The following is a 19,187-nucleotide window of genomic DNA, read 5'->3' on the forward strand; positions in this document are numbered from 1 at the left end:
GAGTTAACGCAACAGGAATTCTCACTATTCATTTTGTGTGCACCCATTGAAAAGCTTAAATATTGTATAAACCTGGTATATGTAATGGTATGTTTTTAGGTTTGTTTTGTGACATCTGCCTCTCGGGACTACAGATGAAAAATAGCCTCTTAGCTAACTCTGGCACATTTACAGAAATGTTGTTATTACTGTGCACGGTTTATCAAATAAACCAAAGTAAAAAAAAATAAAAAAAATAGGTTACATAAGCTGGTTGAAGCCACACATATGTCTAGATATCTATTATCAGACTCTTTTCATGATTGATCTTTAATTTTAAGGGTTTTTTTGTATCATTTTTATTCTTATATTCCCTTATCTTCCTCCTATTAAAATACAAAAATCATAATATGCCTTGTGTCGAACACAGATTTAGCCACAACGCCCACATCACAGTGGAAGCTTGCTGCTCTGCAGATTAATTATTCAAGAAAAGGTCACTTGAGTAAAAGAATAAATAAAAAGAAAATCACATTTTAGTTTTTGCAGTCACAGTGAAAAAAGAGCTCAAGGACTAGTCCAACGATGTTTGCGACACGCAATGTTTCTATTACAAAATGCCTATTCAGCACTATTTCTTTTCTCTTAATTCGAGATAGGCTGCAGTGACCGCTGCGGTGCTGCTGCAGGGCAGATCCGTGTTCCCTGAATGTGTGTGAATGTGTGCGCTGCTACACTTATATGCCCATGTGTGTGTGCGCGCTCCTCGTGAGTGTGTATTCTTGAGTCAGCATGTGCTGCTTACGTGTCCGCATGCATGCGTGTGTGTGTGTGTGTGTGTGTGTGTAAGTGTGTGTGTTGTCGATGCAGCGGTCTCTTTGCTGCAATAAATGGGCCTCTGCAGTCAGTGATGGAGGAGACTCTTTAGAGGCAACCCACCAGGGAGATGCTATCGCCTGTGTTGGTGCGTGCTTGTGTGTGTGTGTGAGTGTGAGAGAGGGAAAGAGAGTGATGTTATCATATATGTCTTTGCTGCAGCCTACACACTGAGGTCAAAGCCTTACCCGTCAATCTTTCCTCCCTCACACAGAGACACACACAAACACACACAGACTATTTCTGCTAAGCGTTTAAGATATTAGGCATAACATTTTTTCCAAAACAGCTTTTTATTATGACTTTTTGATCCGTTTTGGACGTGTCTCGCTCTGATAATCTAATAAGGACGTGGATGGGTTTACCCTGAAGTTATCTGAAAGCCGGTTGTGCCTCATACAGACAGTGAAGGGTGCCTCAGAGCGGCAGTATCAGACACCATGGGTGCTGCTGAATGGATTGGCTCCTCCCTGTTACACATGTTAGATGTTATATTTCATAGCCCACACGCCAGCAAAGAATCCAAATCTATCGACATGAATAGTAAAACATGATGGCTGCTGTGCAGATGAAGCCAGGGAGGTTTTTCTGTGGGTCAAGATGTCGGTAAAGCAATATTTGCCCACCAAATCCATGTGACCTTCAGGTCCAATGTCATAACTTAATTTTGATCCGAGGTGTGTTATCTGTCATACTATGTAGGGTGATATTAATGAACCAAAAGTTCCAGATTGTAGTCCCATTTAATTAAGCAGCATGTAAATGTGTGTGTGTGTTGTTGCTCTTTACTTCTGTTCTGTTTCTGTGTGTGTTTGACGCCACAGAGTCTGAGCTGTTATTGTGTGTGTCTGAGTGTGTGTGTGTGTGTGTGTGTGTAATAAAGGGCATTTCTATTAGTGTCTATTATGCTCAATCGGCCTTAACTGACACAGATCAATACACTGATCTGTAATGTCTGAATTACTACAGCCACTAAAACACAACAACGTAACTTTATGACTGTGATTACAACCAATATTGACTTCACGCTCAACGTGATTATTCTCTCTCGTAATCACTAACATTAGTTATGGTCTCGTGAAAAGGGTCCGAGTGAAAGAAGAGTTCTGACGACTGAATTACAAAACACGATGTAAAAACGCATCATAAAGCGCTCCGGTATCGAACGGTCATGTTAGTGTTTGGTACTTGTTGTAAATCACTTTTCTGATCAGTGTGTCGGACAGTCAATCGTATTCAATTTCCGGATTAATCAAAGTGTGTATACGATTTTTTCTCATTGTGTGCAATCATTTTTGAAAATGTATTTGAATATTATAAAAATTAAAAAAAATCATTAACAAAATGATCAGCATTCATTATTGAAAAAAGACAACAACTATTTTCTGAAGATTATTTCCCCAGCATTGCTAGTAAATCAAAAATAAAAGTCCAGCTGTCAGAAGTATCAAGGCTAATATTTAATGCTTTCAGTGTAAGTAAATCCCCTTATAATATTAGACTTCCCTTTTTCAAGCACTGATGTCTCATTTTAGATTTAAAAACCTTCTTGTGCACTTGGACCTGCTCTGAAATCTCAAATCAATACTCCATTGTGGGAACGAGACCACAAACTGAAAGCTCAGCAAAGCAATTCCATGACCCTACTTACAACTGTATTCTAGGTACGATTGATCAGATTGCCTCTAATAATTGCAAGCATTAGATATAAATCATTGATGTGACCAAACAAAGATTACAGAAACACAAATTGTTTTCATCAATGAATGATTTATGAATGAATACTATCATCAAATTGTCTCGTTCCAAACCCGGAGCTGCTTTACACGTGAACTGTTGTTCCTCTCACATCGATGGAAGGTGTACAGGCGTCTTCATTGGGACTCGACATGAGGAATGCCAGGTGGAGGCAACAAACAATCTAACTGGTTAGACAACTGGTAGCTGGCCTGAGAACCATTAGGATCGAGGTTCGGCCACATCAGCATTTACAAAAGCAAAACTTTTGCTGCTAAATTAATTTCAGTGGACACACAACTCATTGCTTTCGGTGGATTTGCCTCCAGGTGCAAAGATGATCTGTGTGACTCTTTTGCATCTAATTTAATTTTGGTAATTTGACAGACACATTTGGGCCGATGGCTCATAGCAAGCCTTCTTTACAGTGCCTTTGCATAAAGCGCTTTTATTCAGCAGCATGCTGCTTTAAGGTTGTTGTGGCAAATCACTAACGCATGTGGGGCTCGATCGGGTAAAAGGGAAACGAGTATAGAAAAAGACTACTTTAAATGAAACACAAAAGTTATGCTATTATCAATGTTATCAGGTTAAATCAAGTTCACATGCCTCTCTTCTAATTTTAATCTCTTCAGGATAAAAAAAAAATGCAATTCCAGTACTGTGACTGGAAAACATATTGATTAGAAAGATGGAAATGAAGCCAACCGCAAACATGATGGACAGGTTCCCGCAGGTATAAATTGTATCCGGGAGGAATGCAGAGAATATGCATAACACATGCACTATATTTTCTTTACTCGCTCAAAAGAACAAAATGGAACTGTAAAAGGGCACAAACTGAAACCCCAGATACCGGGGTATTTAATCTGTATCCCCATAAAGCTGCGCTAATCACAATCAATTAGCAGGAATTAAATAAGTGGTAAAAAGGAGAAAGCCTTAAGAGAAATATAAACATGCTGTCTGAGATGTCAGCTTTCTGAACAAAAGTATGTCAGCTTTTTTTTGAGTTAGCGATTTGCGGCAAAAACCGGAGCCAGACCATTAATGTAGGTGGCATTGACACGGGGTCGAGCCACCTGACAGTAGCTATCTTAGTATGCAGAGACAGCTCAGTTAAGAAAACATGCTCGAGGCCCAAATATTTATATAGCGTCAACAGAAATCATCCTGAGACGCATATAGAGCATGTTTAGACCGCACTTTATAATTTACCCAACATTCCCTTCTTGAGCAAGCACTGAGGCGATAGTGACTCTCCCTTTCACTGAAACCTTTGCCACCTCTGGGTGAGCGGCCATCTGCCTCGACCGGTTGGATTGAAAGACAGAGAGAGAGGGGCAAAGAGAGAGAGAGAGAGAGAGAGAGAGAGAGAGAGAGAGAGAGAGATAGAGAGCCATTTACACACATAAGAGGAAGTGAAGTTGAGAGCTACATCCAGCAGCCGGTTAGTCGCTTAGCTTAGCACACAGACTGTAAGTGGGATGGCGAAGTAACTTCATGTGAAACCAGTGAGCCAGCATAACCCTTTGAACCAAAAGGTGTCATAATATATATATTGTACATATTAAACAAACAAAACAAGCTAGTTGTTTGTGCTAAACGAAGCTAACCAGCTGCTACCAGCATCTTTATATTTACTGTGCCGAGAGTGATAGCAATCTTCTCAGCTATCTATCACAGATTATAACTTCACTCTTTATGACCACCAAATCTAATTTTGAAAAATTCTAGAGTTATGTGGAATGTGTTACGCTTTATTGCTTTGACATGAGTTCAAAGAGGAATTTATTTCTTTCCCACACGGACGCTGAAAAGGGGCCAACTATCGAAAGGCCAAAATGACTCTTTCAGAGTTGTGTGAAGAGCCCTCATCCTCTTCCCCGAGGCCTCATTACAGCTTTAGGAGAGGAGGCAAAAGGGAAAAACAGACACTTCACTCCTTCAATCACTCATTTATTAACCCCGCACCCCCACCCCCTTGCCACAATCACCATTTACTCGTTCACTGGGGAAGGAGAGAGCAGCTACGAGAGCCCGCAAATGTGTCACGCTTTCCATCAAATAGGTCACACGATCGTTTAACCTCTTCATTCTATTTACCGCTTCACCACGAGAGAGACGGGGGAGAGGAGATATCGGTCTCTAGGTAGATCTTAAGGTAAATGTGTGTCTCAATGAGTCAGACATTGCCATCAGTGTCACATAATGCTATGCTTCTGTATAAGCAAGTGTGTGTGTGTGTCGGTGTGGGTGTGTGCATGCATTGTCGCGTGCGTTATTTGTCTGTGTGTCTGCGTGTTTGAGTGTGAGAAGGCTGAAGCTTTGAGGCACGGAGAAACAGAGAAGGAGCGGAATTTGCAAATGAATGCTCCTCTCCGTCATTCAGTGTGTGTCTCTTTTGATCAGGAGATTTCGGCTTGTAAGTTGAAGTGATTTGTGACCCTGTTGACTTTGACACGGAACTCTAAAGGTCCATGAGGTCTGCAAACAGGCTTTAAGGGTCTTTCGGTGGAAGAGTTAAGGGCTTTTTAGTGGTTGACTTGTCTCATATTTGAACTTTCCCACGGGGTTTAATGCATGCTTTGCTGCTTTACCCTGGCAGCCTGGTATTAAATTGAGTATGCATAAGTGTTTTTGTGTGTATGCGTATGTGCATTTGTGTTGTTGTAAACATATACATGTGTGTAAGCGAGTGTGAGTGCACAAGCAAGCCAGTTTAATGAACTCTTGAGTGTTTGCACAGGCAAAGTCTCGCAATTCACTCCTCTCATCTCTGAGAAAATTGACATTTCCAGAGTGTTGCTGTTGGTAACCACCCTGGGAAAGCTCAACTGTTTTACAACCTTTACCGAAAAAGCACTAGGGGGTTAAGTTTCCAGACCAAATCTTTTGGCAGATTTGCTGCAAATCAAATTATATCCATGACAGAGTGAGCAAACAGAGAAATGATTTTCTCTCAAAGAAACAAACCATTTCAAAAGTGAAACCATGACATTTTAAAATGCAGTCTGGGTTTTCTCTCTGCTGGAAATATGTCTGCACAAATGGAGGCAGGAAAAGGTTTCTGTAACGGCGCTTCAATCAACTGAATAATGGATGTTTGTATTATTCCTTACTGAGACCAGTAGGGTGGAGCCTGATGGACAAAGGAGGGAACTTTGTCCAATCTTGTGGCGAGCTCTTGGCGAAGAGTTATAACAGATCAAAACATGATATGGATCTGAAATATGGAGTTATCTTTGAGAGAAATCAAGGATCTTTGAAAGAGGGAGGGGGGTCAATTATGTCGAGAATGTGGAGTAAAGTTACAAAAGCTGTCCCTAAAACCACAATCTGATGATGGTGATTTTAATCAAATTAACTGACACTGAGAAAACAGGGATACTGGATGACTATCATTGGACAAATGCATGTGGTTTGGCAGAAGGCTGTTTGTGTGTGTGTGTGCGTGTTTGTTGTGTGTATAGGAACACAAAACCAGGCTTTTGCTTTCTTATATTTCATATGTTACCCTGTTTTGTGGGTTTCCAAACGAGACATGGAGAGGTGAGGGAGGAAGAGACTAATAATATGGGAAGGAGGACGAGGAGAGAAGAGAGATGCACATAAAAATCCACTGATGAGACCATTACACCTTAAACGAGAACAAATTACATCGCAGATTGCCTCCCCCTTCTTTCTTTTGCTCTCCTATCATCTTTCCTCAATTGTCTCAAAGCCCTGCTGGATTTCCACCTTAAATCGTCTCTCTCTTCTCTCTCTCTCTCTCTCTCCTCTCCCCCATCACCATCTCTCCTCCTCTTTCCTGTCCTGCCACCCAGTGGGATGTGATTAATTGTGAGTGGGTCAGACTGGTGGCACCGAGCTCCTCCGATATCTGACGCTATTCCCACTTCTGCACATAAGCTCTGTGTAAACCCCCCCCCCCTTCCTCTGTGTGAATTGAAGTGTTACCTGCGGGTTTGTTAACACCCTCCCCTGCAACAGAGTCTGATTAAAACTCTTGTTTGTTTTAAATACAGCTCTCAGCTCAAATAAACCATTTGTGCTCTCATAAAGAGAAAGCAAAGCTGCACATTGATACAACAAGGGAAGACATCACATCAAAGACACAACTACAGAGCAATACACACAATGCATAATGCATAATGCAGATACATGAATGTGGACAGTGAGGGCAGCGAGCGGCCATTGTTGGGTTGGACAAACACGAGACGTTCAAAATGTGACAATAAACCAAGGTGGGGTTGCCACAATGATTAGGAGGTAGATCCTCTTTTCAAACTTCAGGTTGAAGTCTCCTCACTTCCCTCCTTGCCTCTTTCTTGACTGACAGTCTCTAACTTCTTTATCGCCTCCACCTCCTTTTCCTCCACCGCTTTTATCTCTCTCCATCCCTCATTTCCATCTTTTTTGCCTCCTCCAACCCCTCTGACCTTTTCTTGGTGTCTCTCCCCAGGCCAACAATCTCTAAAGTGCTTTATAAAACCACCATCATTATTCCAATGGAAACAGTAAACGTTTCTCTTCATCTCATTTTCAGACCCTGCTTCCACCTCTCTTCCTCTTATTCAGCCATCCTGCTCTCTTCCGGGATTCCTTTCTCAAAATCTCAAAGGAATACGTCTTAAACCACTGTTATTATTTTTAAGAGAGTAGTTACCTTACACACACATCTCAGCCAGTCTCTCTTGGCTATATTCTTTCTCTCTCACTTGTCACTCCTTCCCCCCTCAGCCACCTTCCACGCGCCCTCTTATACAGATATTCATACACTTTTGATTCCCTTTCTTGTTTTTCTTCATTTCTAAGCCTGCATCTTGTCTTTCTTCTCCATTTCTCTCTCTTTCCCACTCATCCCTCTCTTTCTTTTCCTCTCTCGCTCAGGTCAGGTCAGACCCTCAGTCTCTGCCAGGGCGCTGGTTGTTGCCAGGGTGTGATGGCTCTGCTAAGCCCCCTGACCCAACCCAAAAGCCCAGCCAAACCAAAATCACTGAACAGCGGAAAGCTGCACTGCTCTGTTCTTGTTTGACCCCTCCGTGCTCACACACACACACACACACACACACACACACACACACACACACACACACACACACAGGTAAAAACTGTGAAGCCTCAGCGTTAACACTATGGTCACTTTGTTTTTATATATATATATATATATATATATATATATATATATATATATATATATTAATATATATTAATATATAAATATATATAAATACATATGTATATATAACATTATTTTTCTCTCGTTTGATTTATTTTTCTTTATCCTTATTTCGGTCTGACAGAAAAGCTTCCTTTGTCTCAATCAGGCATTAGAATAATATGTGAGATCTCCCAGGGTGCATCATTCTCGTGTAGCGTGCCCAGCCCACCAGTGTAAGCGATGTCATTTGGCAGTAATTCTGGCAGAGTTTGTGTGTGTATTGGATGATTTCCTGCTAACAGTGCTGTTGGAAAACACATTAAAGGGTGCAACGTAATTCTTCTGGGCAATTCCTCACCTACTAAAAGTGCTGCTTTTCCACCACTGACAACCTTATTATGAGTGTCTAACAACATTATGGAAAGAAAAAAAGAAATACAAATGTCTTCTTACCTTTCTTTCGCTGTTTGATATTTTGTTATGGGACTTGTTGCCGGAAGACAACGGTGGAAACGCGAGTGATACTCGGAGAGAGGAGTGTTGGGTTGGAGTTGAGAAAGTGTAGCTCGTGGAGTTTTCTAAAATACGTGATTTTGACAATGTAGATAAATGAGTCGTCTCCTAGCAAGCCTTGGTTAGACACAATAATCGATATTGGACTCGTTTCAAAAACCGATGTGCCCATTAGTCACTAAGACATAAAAACATGGGAAAATACGTTGAGAAATACTGATGTAACACAAACACTCCCATTCCAACCCGTCCACTTTTTTTTCGAGAGTGTATTTTTAAACCTGCAGCCATACTGGTTGTGGTTTTAAAAAAATAAATAAAGTCAGAGGCGCAAGGGAAGTGAGGCTGAGAGGTCAACAGCTCAGTGGGTTGGAAATACAATTCATGCCTCCAGCTTAGAAGCTTGGTGCACTGCTCTGCTGTCTTGATGTTTAAAAAAGTTATCCTGTTCTCGCTGTTCGGTTGGATGATCGCTGAACTTTCTGGAGTCAAACTCCTACTGGTTGCTTTCAATGACACGACATTGGACACAAGGAAAGAGAGGTACGAAATGATGATGGAGAAAATCACAAGAACGACGAGAGGAGGCAAAGTGGTAAGAACAAAAGTGGAGCAGCATGAGGGAGATAAAGAGAGAGAGAGAGAGAGAGAGCAAACCATTATGAAGAGGATGAGAGAAGATGGACTGAGAAGAAAATCTTGCAGGTGAAAAATGACTGAGAATAGAGAAAAAAGGTCCAAAGAAAAGAATGGAATAAAGTGTGTTTGAGTGAAAGTCACCTTGTGGACTTACAGCGCAGAGAGCAACTATGTCTGTCTCCACTTATGAATTATGACAGTCGCTGGTTGGCCGAAACCCCTCTGCTTCACGCACACACACACACACACACACAAACTTCACTTCTCTCTGTCTTACTCTCTCTTTTATTCCCCCTCTCCTTCTCTCGGTGGTACACCCTCATCCAGAAAGCTTTGCTACATGAAAAAAAAGCGACCATAAAATATGCAGTTGTTCCAGAGTGCTTCTCAGACCAACTCTGGTTGGTGTGTGTGTGTGTGTGTGGGCATGTCATGTAATGGCGGTGTGAGTCCTCTATTTTCTCTCTCACTTCTCGAACCATTTTGCTGTTCCTCTCGCCATCTGTCTCTCTTTGTCACACTCTTGAGTTTCTGTCTGTCCCGGTCATAGTTTCGCTTTCTGAAAAATGGAATTCATTTCAGTTCAGTGGACATTATTTCGGTGACATGTGACCTGATTCTCATTCGCTCTCGCTGCCTTTCATGCTCAATCCCTCCCGGCATGTCACTTTTCTGTGGCATCAGCAGCAAGGTAGACTGTCCCGCAGGAGGGAATCAAATATGGGCTTCACATTCAGACTGCGCTCCAGCTCGCTCTTAAGCTTTGCCTTCATTTCTACATGTTAGTCCCATCATGAGTCTGCTCAATATGTCTGAGGTTCCCATGGGTTTAAGTAAGTCTACGGAGTTCTCGAAAAACGTTTGATTCAAACATATAAACTAATGGCTTAGCCTATTTCTACTTAAATAACTTTCCATCAATTACAGATGACGTACGTACTTGCTCAGTATAAAACTGGAAGTCGTGTCCAGACTAACTCAAAATCTGTGACTATGTAAGAATTAAGCTTTTGGCTCCATTGGTGCTGAATGCCGATGGACACATATTGGATTCTTCAGGGTCTGAACGGGTAGAGATGATCTGATTTCTCATGCAGCCTGCACATAAATAATGGCAACAAGTGGCTTCAGAAAGCAATCATGGTAGCGTACGGCAATACAGTCACATCCCGTATTTCGACCTGCCACTCAACCAAGATGCAAGAAGCTGCAGATCTGAAGACGCCGTTGAACACGTTGATGCCTGAGGGAACATTTAAGTGTGTTTTTCTTTGTTGTAAAGACAACTTTGTAAAAGACCAATTTCAAAAGAGTGCAGTGACTTTGCAGCAAAATTCGGGACGTACCTTGAAAATAAATACGTTTTTTTCTGACAGAGATAGAGAACCTTTTGAAAAATTAAAGTGATTAATTCTATTTTTATCTGAAAATGATCAAGTACTCATCATCTATTTTCATTAATCTTGGTTGTCAGCAGAGAGAGAGAAAAAAAAGTCGAAAGATCAGTGAATAAAAACCGCATGCAAGTCAACTGGTTGAAATATTAACCATGAATAATTAGTAATTAATCAGCTTCGTATTAGCCCGACGTCGCTGCTCTCCGCCACTCATGGAGTACTTAGAAACATGTACACATGCGCACAGACCGACCACACGTGGCTGTACGTGTGTGCTTCCCTGCCAGGACCATTTGTGAATTTATGATTGTGTATGCGTGCATTTATTAAAACACTTCTGCATGTTTTTCCTCTGTGTGTGTGTGTGTGTGTATGGGTGCCCTTTCCCCAGCTCATTGGGATGCAAAGCGAGAGCCCGTCGAGTGAGAGCTGTCCAGGCTAGCTTTGGAGTCATTAGCACGCTCGTTAGTCCAGTTATGTTAAATCTAAATTACCATTCATCATCACACAGGGACCCATCATTTATTCTGATGTGGCCTGGCAGACACATGTGCTAACTGGATTAACTCATTCAAAGACACGCAGACACACTCGCTAAAACACAGTGGAATTCCAAATCAGGAGTTAGCGGTGCGGTAAGTGTTTTAAAATAGATTATATATTATTGATTGAGACATTAAAGGGCATTAGCAACGATCGGTTTGCCCTTGTGAATGCAAATCATGGAAAGACCGCCCTGGTGCAGACAAACCCAACTGTACAGAGAACAATAAATCAAGAAAATAGGCTACAGTACGATCTTTGACTGAATGTTCAATCGGAGACGTAATTGGGAGCTAAAGGTGACAGAAATTAACTCACAGGTTGGTGGCTCAAATCCCTAGACCACACTGAATGTACCATTGTACTTAATTAAGCTAGAAAAGGCTCATGGCTCATGGCCTTACCACCATCTTTTTTTTCATTTTTGTAAGGGTTATTTAGTTTTTTAGGGTTAGGGATTTAAGTAAGCACTTTAGTCAGGTTTAAATTATTGATTGCCTTTGATCCTGATTTAACTACTTTTGAGTTTGATATACAATTAAGTGTGCAATCAAATGAAAAACATTTTGAAATGAATCTATTCTTTTTTTTTTTTTGAAATGAAAGATTTAAAATACACATCAGATCTCTTCTGATCTCAGAAAAAAAAGCTTTAATGCAATTGAAATAACACAATCAAACAAAATAAACAATAGCCGTCGTATAAAAAAAATACACAAGCTGCTCAACTTCAAATTCTATCTCCATACGGAAAGACTTCAGCGTACGGCAGAAGAACGGCGGCCCGCACTCGACACCGTCTCTCAGCATTAAATCCACTCTCCCTGAGTCAAACGTCTCTCAGTCATTAGTCGCGACAGGAGGAATGTCGCCCATCTGCACTGAAGTGATTGCAAAGCCGAGTCGGGCAGAGCCAAATATAAAGACTGTGCGTATCACATAATTACATTTCCACTTCTGCTGTGTTTATTGGCCTTACAAGTTTGAGCACATACAGCATCGACCATCAAAGGCTTTCAAAAAAAAAAAGAAAAAGGCCAAATCAGAATATTATGAGGGAGGACTGACTGTGGGGCGGTTGGGTTTAAGGGTCATGGTATTCTGCGACGTTATGCATTGAAGGAAAGTCGTCTTCCAGTTTCTCTCGATGTGTTTGTGGCGCCACCGCGGCTTTGACCACTAAAACGGAAATATTTGTAGGAAAACCTTTTTTTTTTTTTTTTTTCTTTAGTAAGTAGAGCTCTTTTTCTCAATCACACATTAATAGGACGCCCCCTAACAAATCCCCTTAATATCTTTAATCCTTTGTAATGGATACAGAGAGCTAAGAGATGCTGTATGTTTTGTCAAGACCCAAATTACAAGATGAGTTTTTAAACTATAGCAGCATACCAAGCGATGAAAAGGACTGTCACGTAATCAAGAGTAATCTTTTTGTTTACTGGTAATAATGAGCACGGGACTCACTGTCACGCCTCAATAAACATTCGGCATTGGGAAAATCCCTTGTTTGGAATGGTTGTGCAGCTGTAAATGTTTCTGATAGGTGTTTAATGACAACTGTGATAAGGCCACCGTGGCATGCAATCTGTTCATGGCTTTAAGTGAAAGAGTAATGAGTCAAGTGTGGCTCTATGCCTGTGTTTGTAGATGTCAGAGAGAAGACCTTTTAATCGTTGAAGGACACTGGTTTTGGTTCTTCAGTGTGATCACCTTTGAAACGACAGCTGTTTTCCTATAATGTAATCAATGCTACTAATTTCTGGCAGGGCATCACAGAACACAGGCAGGGGAACGTCAAAGTAAAGCTAAGTAAAGAAGTAAAAAACTAAGAATAACACTGGGTTTAGCAGCCAGATTTGTTGCCATTTCTGTAGGAGTCTGCTTGTTGGGCAAGAGGAGCTGTTAGCTTCCATATTTCCACATTATTGAACCGTAACGACAACCTTTTGTGAACCTTAAAAGCTTGGGTTGGTAATCTACTTCAAAAACATGTTTTTGCTGGATTTGTTTACATTTTAATTCCATCTCAACTGCGATCAATTAATCAAATGCTCTGACAGAAAAAAAAAACACTGGGCTGGCTTTTTCAGATGGATAATAACCAGATTGTACCTGCCATGTGCAGATGTTGTCGAAAGAAAAGAGCTTTATGGGAATCATAACCTTTTAGTGGTAAAGAAGCTATGAAACAGGTCGCGCTACTTTCTTGTCCACCGCCTCAATCTGTTCAGGGGATCAACATGTGGACCTCTTTACAGAACTCAAGCTGGATCCTGACTGGGAACATGTGTAACTCACACTGAAACCATTTTGAAAAGAGATCAGTCATGTAGTCATGCATGACGTAATGTGTCTTATGGTGCCTTAATGTATTGTGCTTTTTTGTCTGTATTTTCTTGTTGAGTTCTGAGTTTTGTGTTTTTAACGTATATTTACCTATTGTTGAGTTTGTGCAAAGTACTGTTTATTTCTGTATTTATTGGTTGAGTTGAATGTAATTTAAAGGCCCATCTACTTTAAGGACGGATATCGCAAATTATTAGGCTATAAATGCCATGGTGTGTGGCATTGGTTTATGTTACATACTCGTCCCGAAACAAATAACCATCAAATAAAAATAACCTTGGCATCTTGACTTACCTCTAAAACATAAAAGGTAGCACTAAGTCCTGCGCTGGCACGTTGGAATGAACATCGAAGTGTGCACTGCAAAATCCTGCAGTATGAATGTAAGTCTGAGACACACTGGGCAGATCCCACCATCCAACTGGAGCACACCCTCGCTGCTTGACGTTAAGAGATGAGGCATCGTCACCCCCTCCCCCACAGTCTTTTGCTTTTAATTCAACAACATGGTTGGAAATTGACATCCACAACAGTAAAAACCGAATGTCTGCTACATTTTTTCAGTCCATTATTTAATAGGGTGCACACGCTGCAGTGGCTTAGGTTTCAAAACAATAAAATGTGAATGTGTGAAGACTTTAATCTGTGCGGTGCACTCTCTGACCATCAAAGCCTCACATCGCCTGCCTGCTTCTCTGCCTTTCAACAAGACTGTAACTCTGTTTCCTATTGGATGACAGCCTTCTAGTGAAACATGTTCATTCATTATTGTGCTCACGAAAAAAAAAGTGACTCCTGGCAGGTTGCACGAGCGGACAAGCCAAAAAAGTTACTTTAAAAAAATTGTACTGGCAACCTCCCAGAGTAACTCTTCTAATCTTAATGCAAATGGGAGCTTGCCTAAAATCACCAGAGCATACTAATTTCCTTCTTTAATTTTTCACCATGGCAGTAGTGGCGTTCATCATCATTACAGGCCAGAGGAAAAAGACTGGACGGATATTAAAAAGTGAGAAGAGAGTTGGAAAAGGTTGGGCTCAAAGCCACACAAAGACCTTAATAAACCTATAATAACATCCAATCCAACCGAAAACTGAATATCAATCAAGGTTCAACTCAACTAATATGCTCAAAGCTCGTTTTTGAGCTGATGAAACTCGAACACATCAGCGACACAGTCGGGGTCTCCGCCCTTACTTTGAGAAACATTGTTCTGAGTCTATCTGGCAGCCTTGGTGGTCTGGAAACAGCAACGGGCCAAATTGAGTCAGTCAGTCAGACAGTTGTTCCATCAATATTTAATGCCTCCCTGCTCTCCTCCCTCTGATCTTTTCAATCTATTTTGTAACACTCGTCTCTTTATTTTTTCTACCCGCTATATACATATCAGAGTTTCTTCCTGCTTTTCTTTTTGCTTTCTGATGTCCTCTACACCTTTGGGTCTCTCATCTCTATTGCTTTCCTGACTGCTATGAATGGACACGTTTAGCATCTTTTGGTCTCATCTGGTGTTCAGATTAATCTGATCTTGCATCTGTTTAACGTATCTCTCTCGCTCCCATCTTACCAACCTTTTCTCCACCGACATCTCTCTATCTTCTGATTCCTCTGCCTCTCATCTCATTCCCTCCTTTCCTTTCCAATCTCTTCCTCTGTATCCCCTGCTTTCCCCCCTCGTCGCCTCTCCTCAGGTTCAAAAGCAGATAAATAAATGATGTCCAGAATACTGGCTGCTTTTCCAACACCGACACCACACTCCTCCCTTTCTTTCACTCCCCTAAAATCCCTCCTTCTTCCTTTTTTATATTTTGTGGAAACCCTCCACCTCCCCCAAATATCCCTAGTCTCTTGCCTCTGCTGGCAAAAAAAGAGAGGAAAGGATTTTAACCGCAGTCCTTTTGGGTCTAAATAAATCATAGGCCAGCACCGCCTTGCTTTTATATCCTCCACTTTCATCCTGGCGGCCATGAAAGAGAGGGAAGAGGAAGTGAGAGAGAAAGAGACTATCTAAGGACATGTGAGTAAAGGGAGTGGATATCAAAGGAAATGGCGAATGTAAAAGTGTCTTTAGTCATTGTCGTCTTTGTTCCTAAACGTATTTGGGAAGCGAAACTCTTCTGCCAAAGCGGAATTATGAAAGTTCACAGACAAACTTTTAGTTGTTTTTCCTCGGTATGACTAGTATTTATTTTTATTTTATACATTGCTGAGTGAAAGCGCTCTATACGTCTCAAAGGAGCGGCAGAACAGAAATGTAGTCAAAACGGCTGAAAATGTGGCGCATTTTGATTTTATGTTGGACAATTGGTAAAAAAAATCCATAAAAATGCAATAATTTGACAAAGCATTCCTGTTTTTAATGTCGAACGAAGCTTACTGATAACGCCTTTTTAAAAGCATTTCATTTCATAAATCCAATCCTTAAAACGCCTCGCAATTTTCTAATTTAATAAACAATTATAACAAGATTAATGAAACTAACAAACTAAAATCCATTTAGCATTTTCAAAATGAGCTTGACGCCCAAATATTCAGCTTTGACTCGTCAACACTGCCTCTGTGAAACATATTAAGCAGCCGAGATAAAGCCTAGTCTACCAAGAAGCAGCGGCTAATTAAAAATGACTAGATTAATTAATGTGGAGATTCGTTAGTGGCACACTTCTTTCAATTAGCACACTAAATTAACACAAATGGCTGAGACACACATGCAATTTGCCTTCCAGCCTACGGTCTCTTATACGGTCTCTTATACAATACTCTTGCAATTTCTAATGAACGCTCACATTGAAATATAGAAAAGGACAAACTCTGACACACACATGGAGACAGATGTCTTTTTTGCAGCTATCGTCGTCTCAAAGCTCCGTCAAGCGTCAACATTTAGAAATGTGTGACCGGTACAATATCCATAAACAACGCACATGAATAAAAGGCACGCACACTCACACGCACATGGACACACACGCAAGGATGTTGGCAGACACACACACGCTGACACAAGCATATACGGCCGGTGAACACACATCTGCATGCAGACACATTGACGTAATACACTGTGTCACTCCGGGCCTACGCCCAATCACAACTACATGCTTTATCCCAGGCATCACCCTAAAGAGGGCTTCGGCTCACACTTTTATTATAAATGTACTGTAAATATATTCTATTTACAGTGATATAAAACAGAGAAAAGCATGAAATAACCAGGCTGTAACCTGCAAGTGTTTGATATTACTGCAGAGACCTAACTATTGATCGATTAATGCATAAATCAACTAATCATTTTAACCCAAACCCTAACCGTAACCCTAGGTTTAAGCAGCGACGGTGACAGCCAACATGTTCTCACAGCTAAGGTCTAAAACACAAACTGGTCCTCACAATGATGGCAGTACAAGAGCATAACCATGCACACACACACACACACAGAAACACACACCTACCTGATGGTGCAGTCACGTGGCTTCCAATCACTGGTATCTCTATCATCCTATTTTGTTCTACGGTCACAAAATGAACCTGAGAACCGAACAGATGGGGCTGTGCGTGCGTGTGTGTGTGTGTGTGTGTGTGTATGTGTATGTGTGTGTGTGTGTGTGTGTGTGTGTATACATACTATAAAAAATGCATACATTTGTGCATGAGTGTCTGTATATGTGGGTGTGTGTTAAGATGCTTGAAATGAAGATTAGACCAGCAGCAGAATTGCTTACTGTCATTCATGCCCTTTGCACACGCGCACCCATGCACACACACACACACACACACACACACACACACACACACACACACACACACACACACACACACACACACTCGCACACACTCGCACACACACACACACACACACACACACACACACACACACACACACACACACACACACACACACACACACACACACACACACACACACACACACACACACACACACACACACACACACACACACACACACACACACACACACACACACACACACCTGCCTTTATTAAAACGTCACATTCAGTGAATATACTGTGTGCTGTCATGCTGCCCGCCTTGAACGGGAACGGCTGCGTATTTACAGTGAATGTAAATCCTGCCGAGCACTCAGCTGTCAGGGACTTATGAATTGCTAATATGTTGTATCTGGCTGTGCCGATCCCCCTCTATCTGGCCCCTATCACCTCCATTGTGCGCTGAGCTAAAGAAGTGAGGCAGGGAAATCAAAAAAGATAACTTTGCCGAAGCAAAAAAAGGTCGAAATAAAGGGAAAGGGACGGGTCTGTTGAAAGATGATACAATACAACTATTGTTGCAGCATTTTAGGTAAACTCAAGATGAGAATATCTGCAATATGTAATGTGCACAACATTTGAAACCATGGTGTTTGGTGTGGATGTTGTCCACAGTGTACGCTGCCCTGTATTGAACCATTTCCCACTGTTTGCTGCTCTCTTTAATCATTCATGTGAACACATTAGGCAGCACCAGACTGCACCATGGACACTCGTCAAGGTGAGGCTGATACTGTTGGGAGTCTCATTGAGCTTTTACATTACCACTCCCTGGGTTATACTGTATATATGTATGAGAAAAATGCTTTTAAGCCTGGTCCTTGAGTGATTTCAAGATAAATTAAATAGTGCATTGTCAATGGTTCCAATAATGAATTATTGAGCCATTTTGTATTTTGCCCTTGTGCATGGTTAAATAACCCAATAGATTCTGGTGCTGACAGATAGTTAATCTCGCACAGATTTGACTCATTTTACATATTAGTCTGTGGTTTTAATAATCTGCCTCCCACAATGCTGTTGGGTGCAATAGATCTGTGTGTGACAATGAGACACATTACCTCAATTAGACTTCTTTTCTTCATTATTGGGCTACAAAAATAAAGAAGAAGCTTGATCACTGTCACAATATCTTCAAAAGCATGAGAATCAATAACGGCATTTTCCTGTTAAAATGTCAACTTCGACACTGCATTATTAGATTTGCGAGTCTGTTCTTGAGGGTCTTTCTCTAAGGACCCCAACCACCCCCTCGACTCTGTGCTCTGCCAGTCTTCTTCTCTTTTTCTGATCTCATTCGTTCCAATCATCTCGTCCTCTCGTCTTTCTACAACTGCCTTTGTCCCTCTTTGTCCACGTGCCCCTCTTTCTTTCTGCTTTATTTGCTACACAGTTTTATCCTTAATAAACATATTCAGCAACAATATCACTAATGCTTTCACCTCTCAGCCCCATACAGCAGAACACGAATGCATTGCCAACAACGCCACGGACAAATGAACCAATGCTGGTGCCAACAAAAGAAGGACTCCTATTGGTTAACTTTTTTTTCCAGCTCAGCGTTTCAGACAATCAAGACATGAGAATGCACCTGTGTATATTTCAGCACACATAAGGGAAATGTATGCATTGATTAAAATGAACTGGAGCTAAGGATGCGGTTCAGATGCACAACCCACAATGAAGCACAGCATCTGCTTCTGTGTGAGACACACACACACACACACACATATATTTGTGAACATCTTTCCCGACACAAAATCACATTCCACAGTCGCCAGTCACACCTGTGAGCGCAGTGACAAATGAGCAGCTCTAAAAATGTGGACAGATTGCGCGCACAAACTTGCACACAGTCGCACACACACACACACTTAATCCCACACGCAGCTGGACGCAAACACACATGAACGTATTCCCATTCCCATATGCAGAGGGAATCATTCATGCGCACTAACACACATGGTGCAGAGAAAGCGCAAACCCCAGCAGGTGGCAGATGCACTATATTCCGTAATCTGTGTGTGTGTGTGTGTGTGCATATGTGTGTGTATATATGTGTGTGTGTGAATCAGTGTATTATAAGTCAATGACAACACAATTTACTGGTGAATGAACAGGTACTCTGCCCTTCATCCTCTCAAGCAACGCACACAGGCACTTAGACGTGCACTTCAGCTCACTGTCACACGCACACACACACACACA

General features: G+C 41.4%; 1 protein-coding gene across 1 annotated transcript in view; it reads right to left on the reverse strand.

Moving 5' to 3' along the window:
- The window catches only part of slit3 (slit homolog 3 (Drosophila)), a 220,022-nt gene that overhangs the window by 68,079 nt on the left and 132,756 nt on the right, over window positions 1-19,187 (reverse strand).

Source organism: Cyclopterus lumpus, chromosome 10, assembly GCF_009769545.1.
Source record: "Cyclopterus lumpus isolate fCycLum1 chromosome 10, fCycLum1.pri, whole genome shotgun sequence".
Classification (NCBI taxonomy): domain Eukaryota; kingdom Metazoa; phylum Chordata; class Actinopteri; order Perciformes; family Cyclopteridae; genus Cyclopterus; species Cyclopterus lumpus.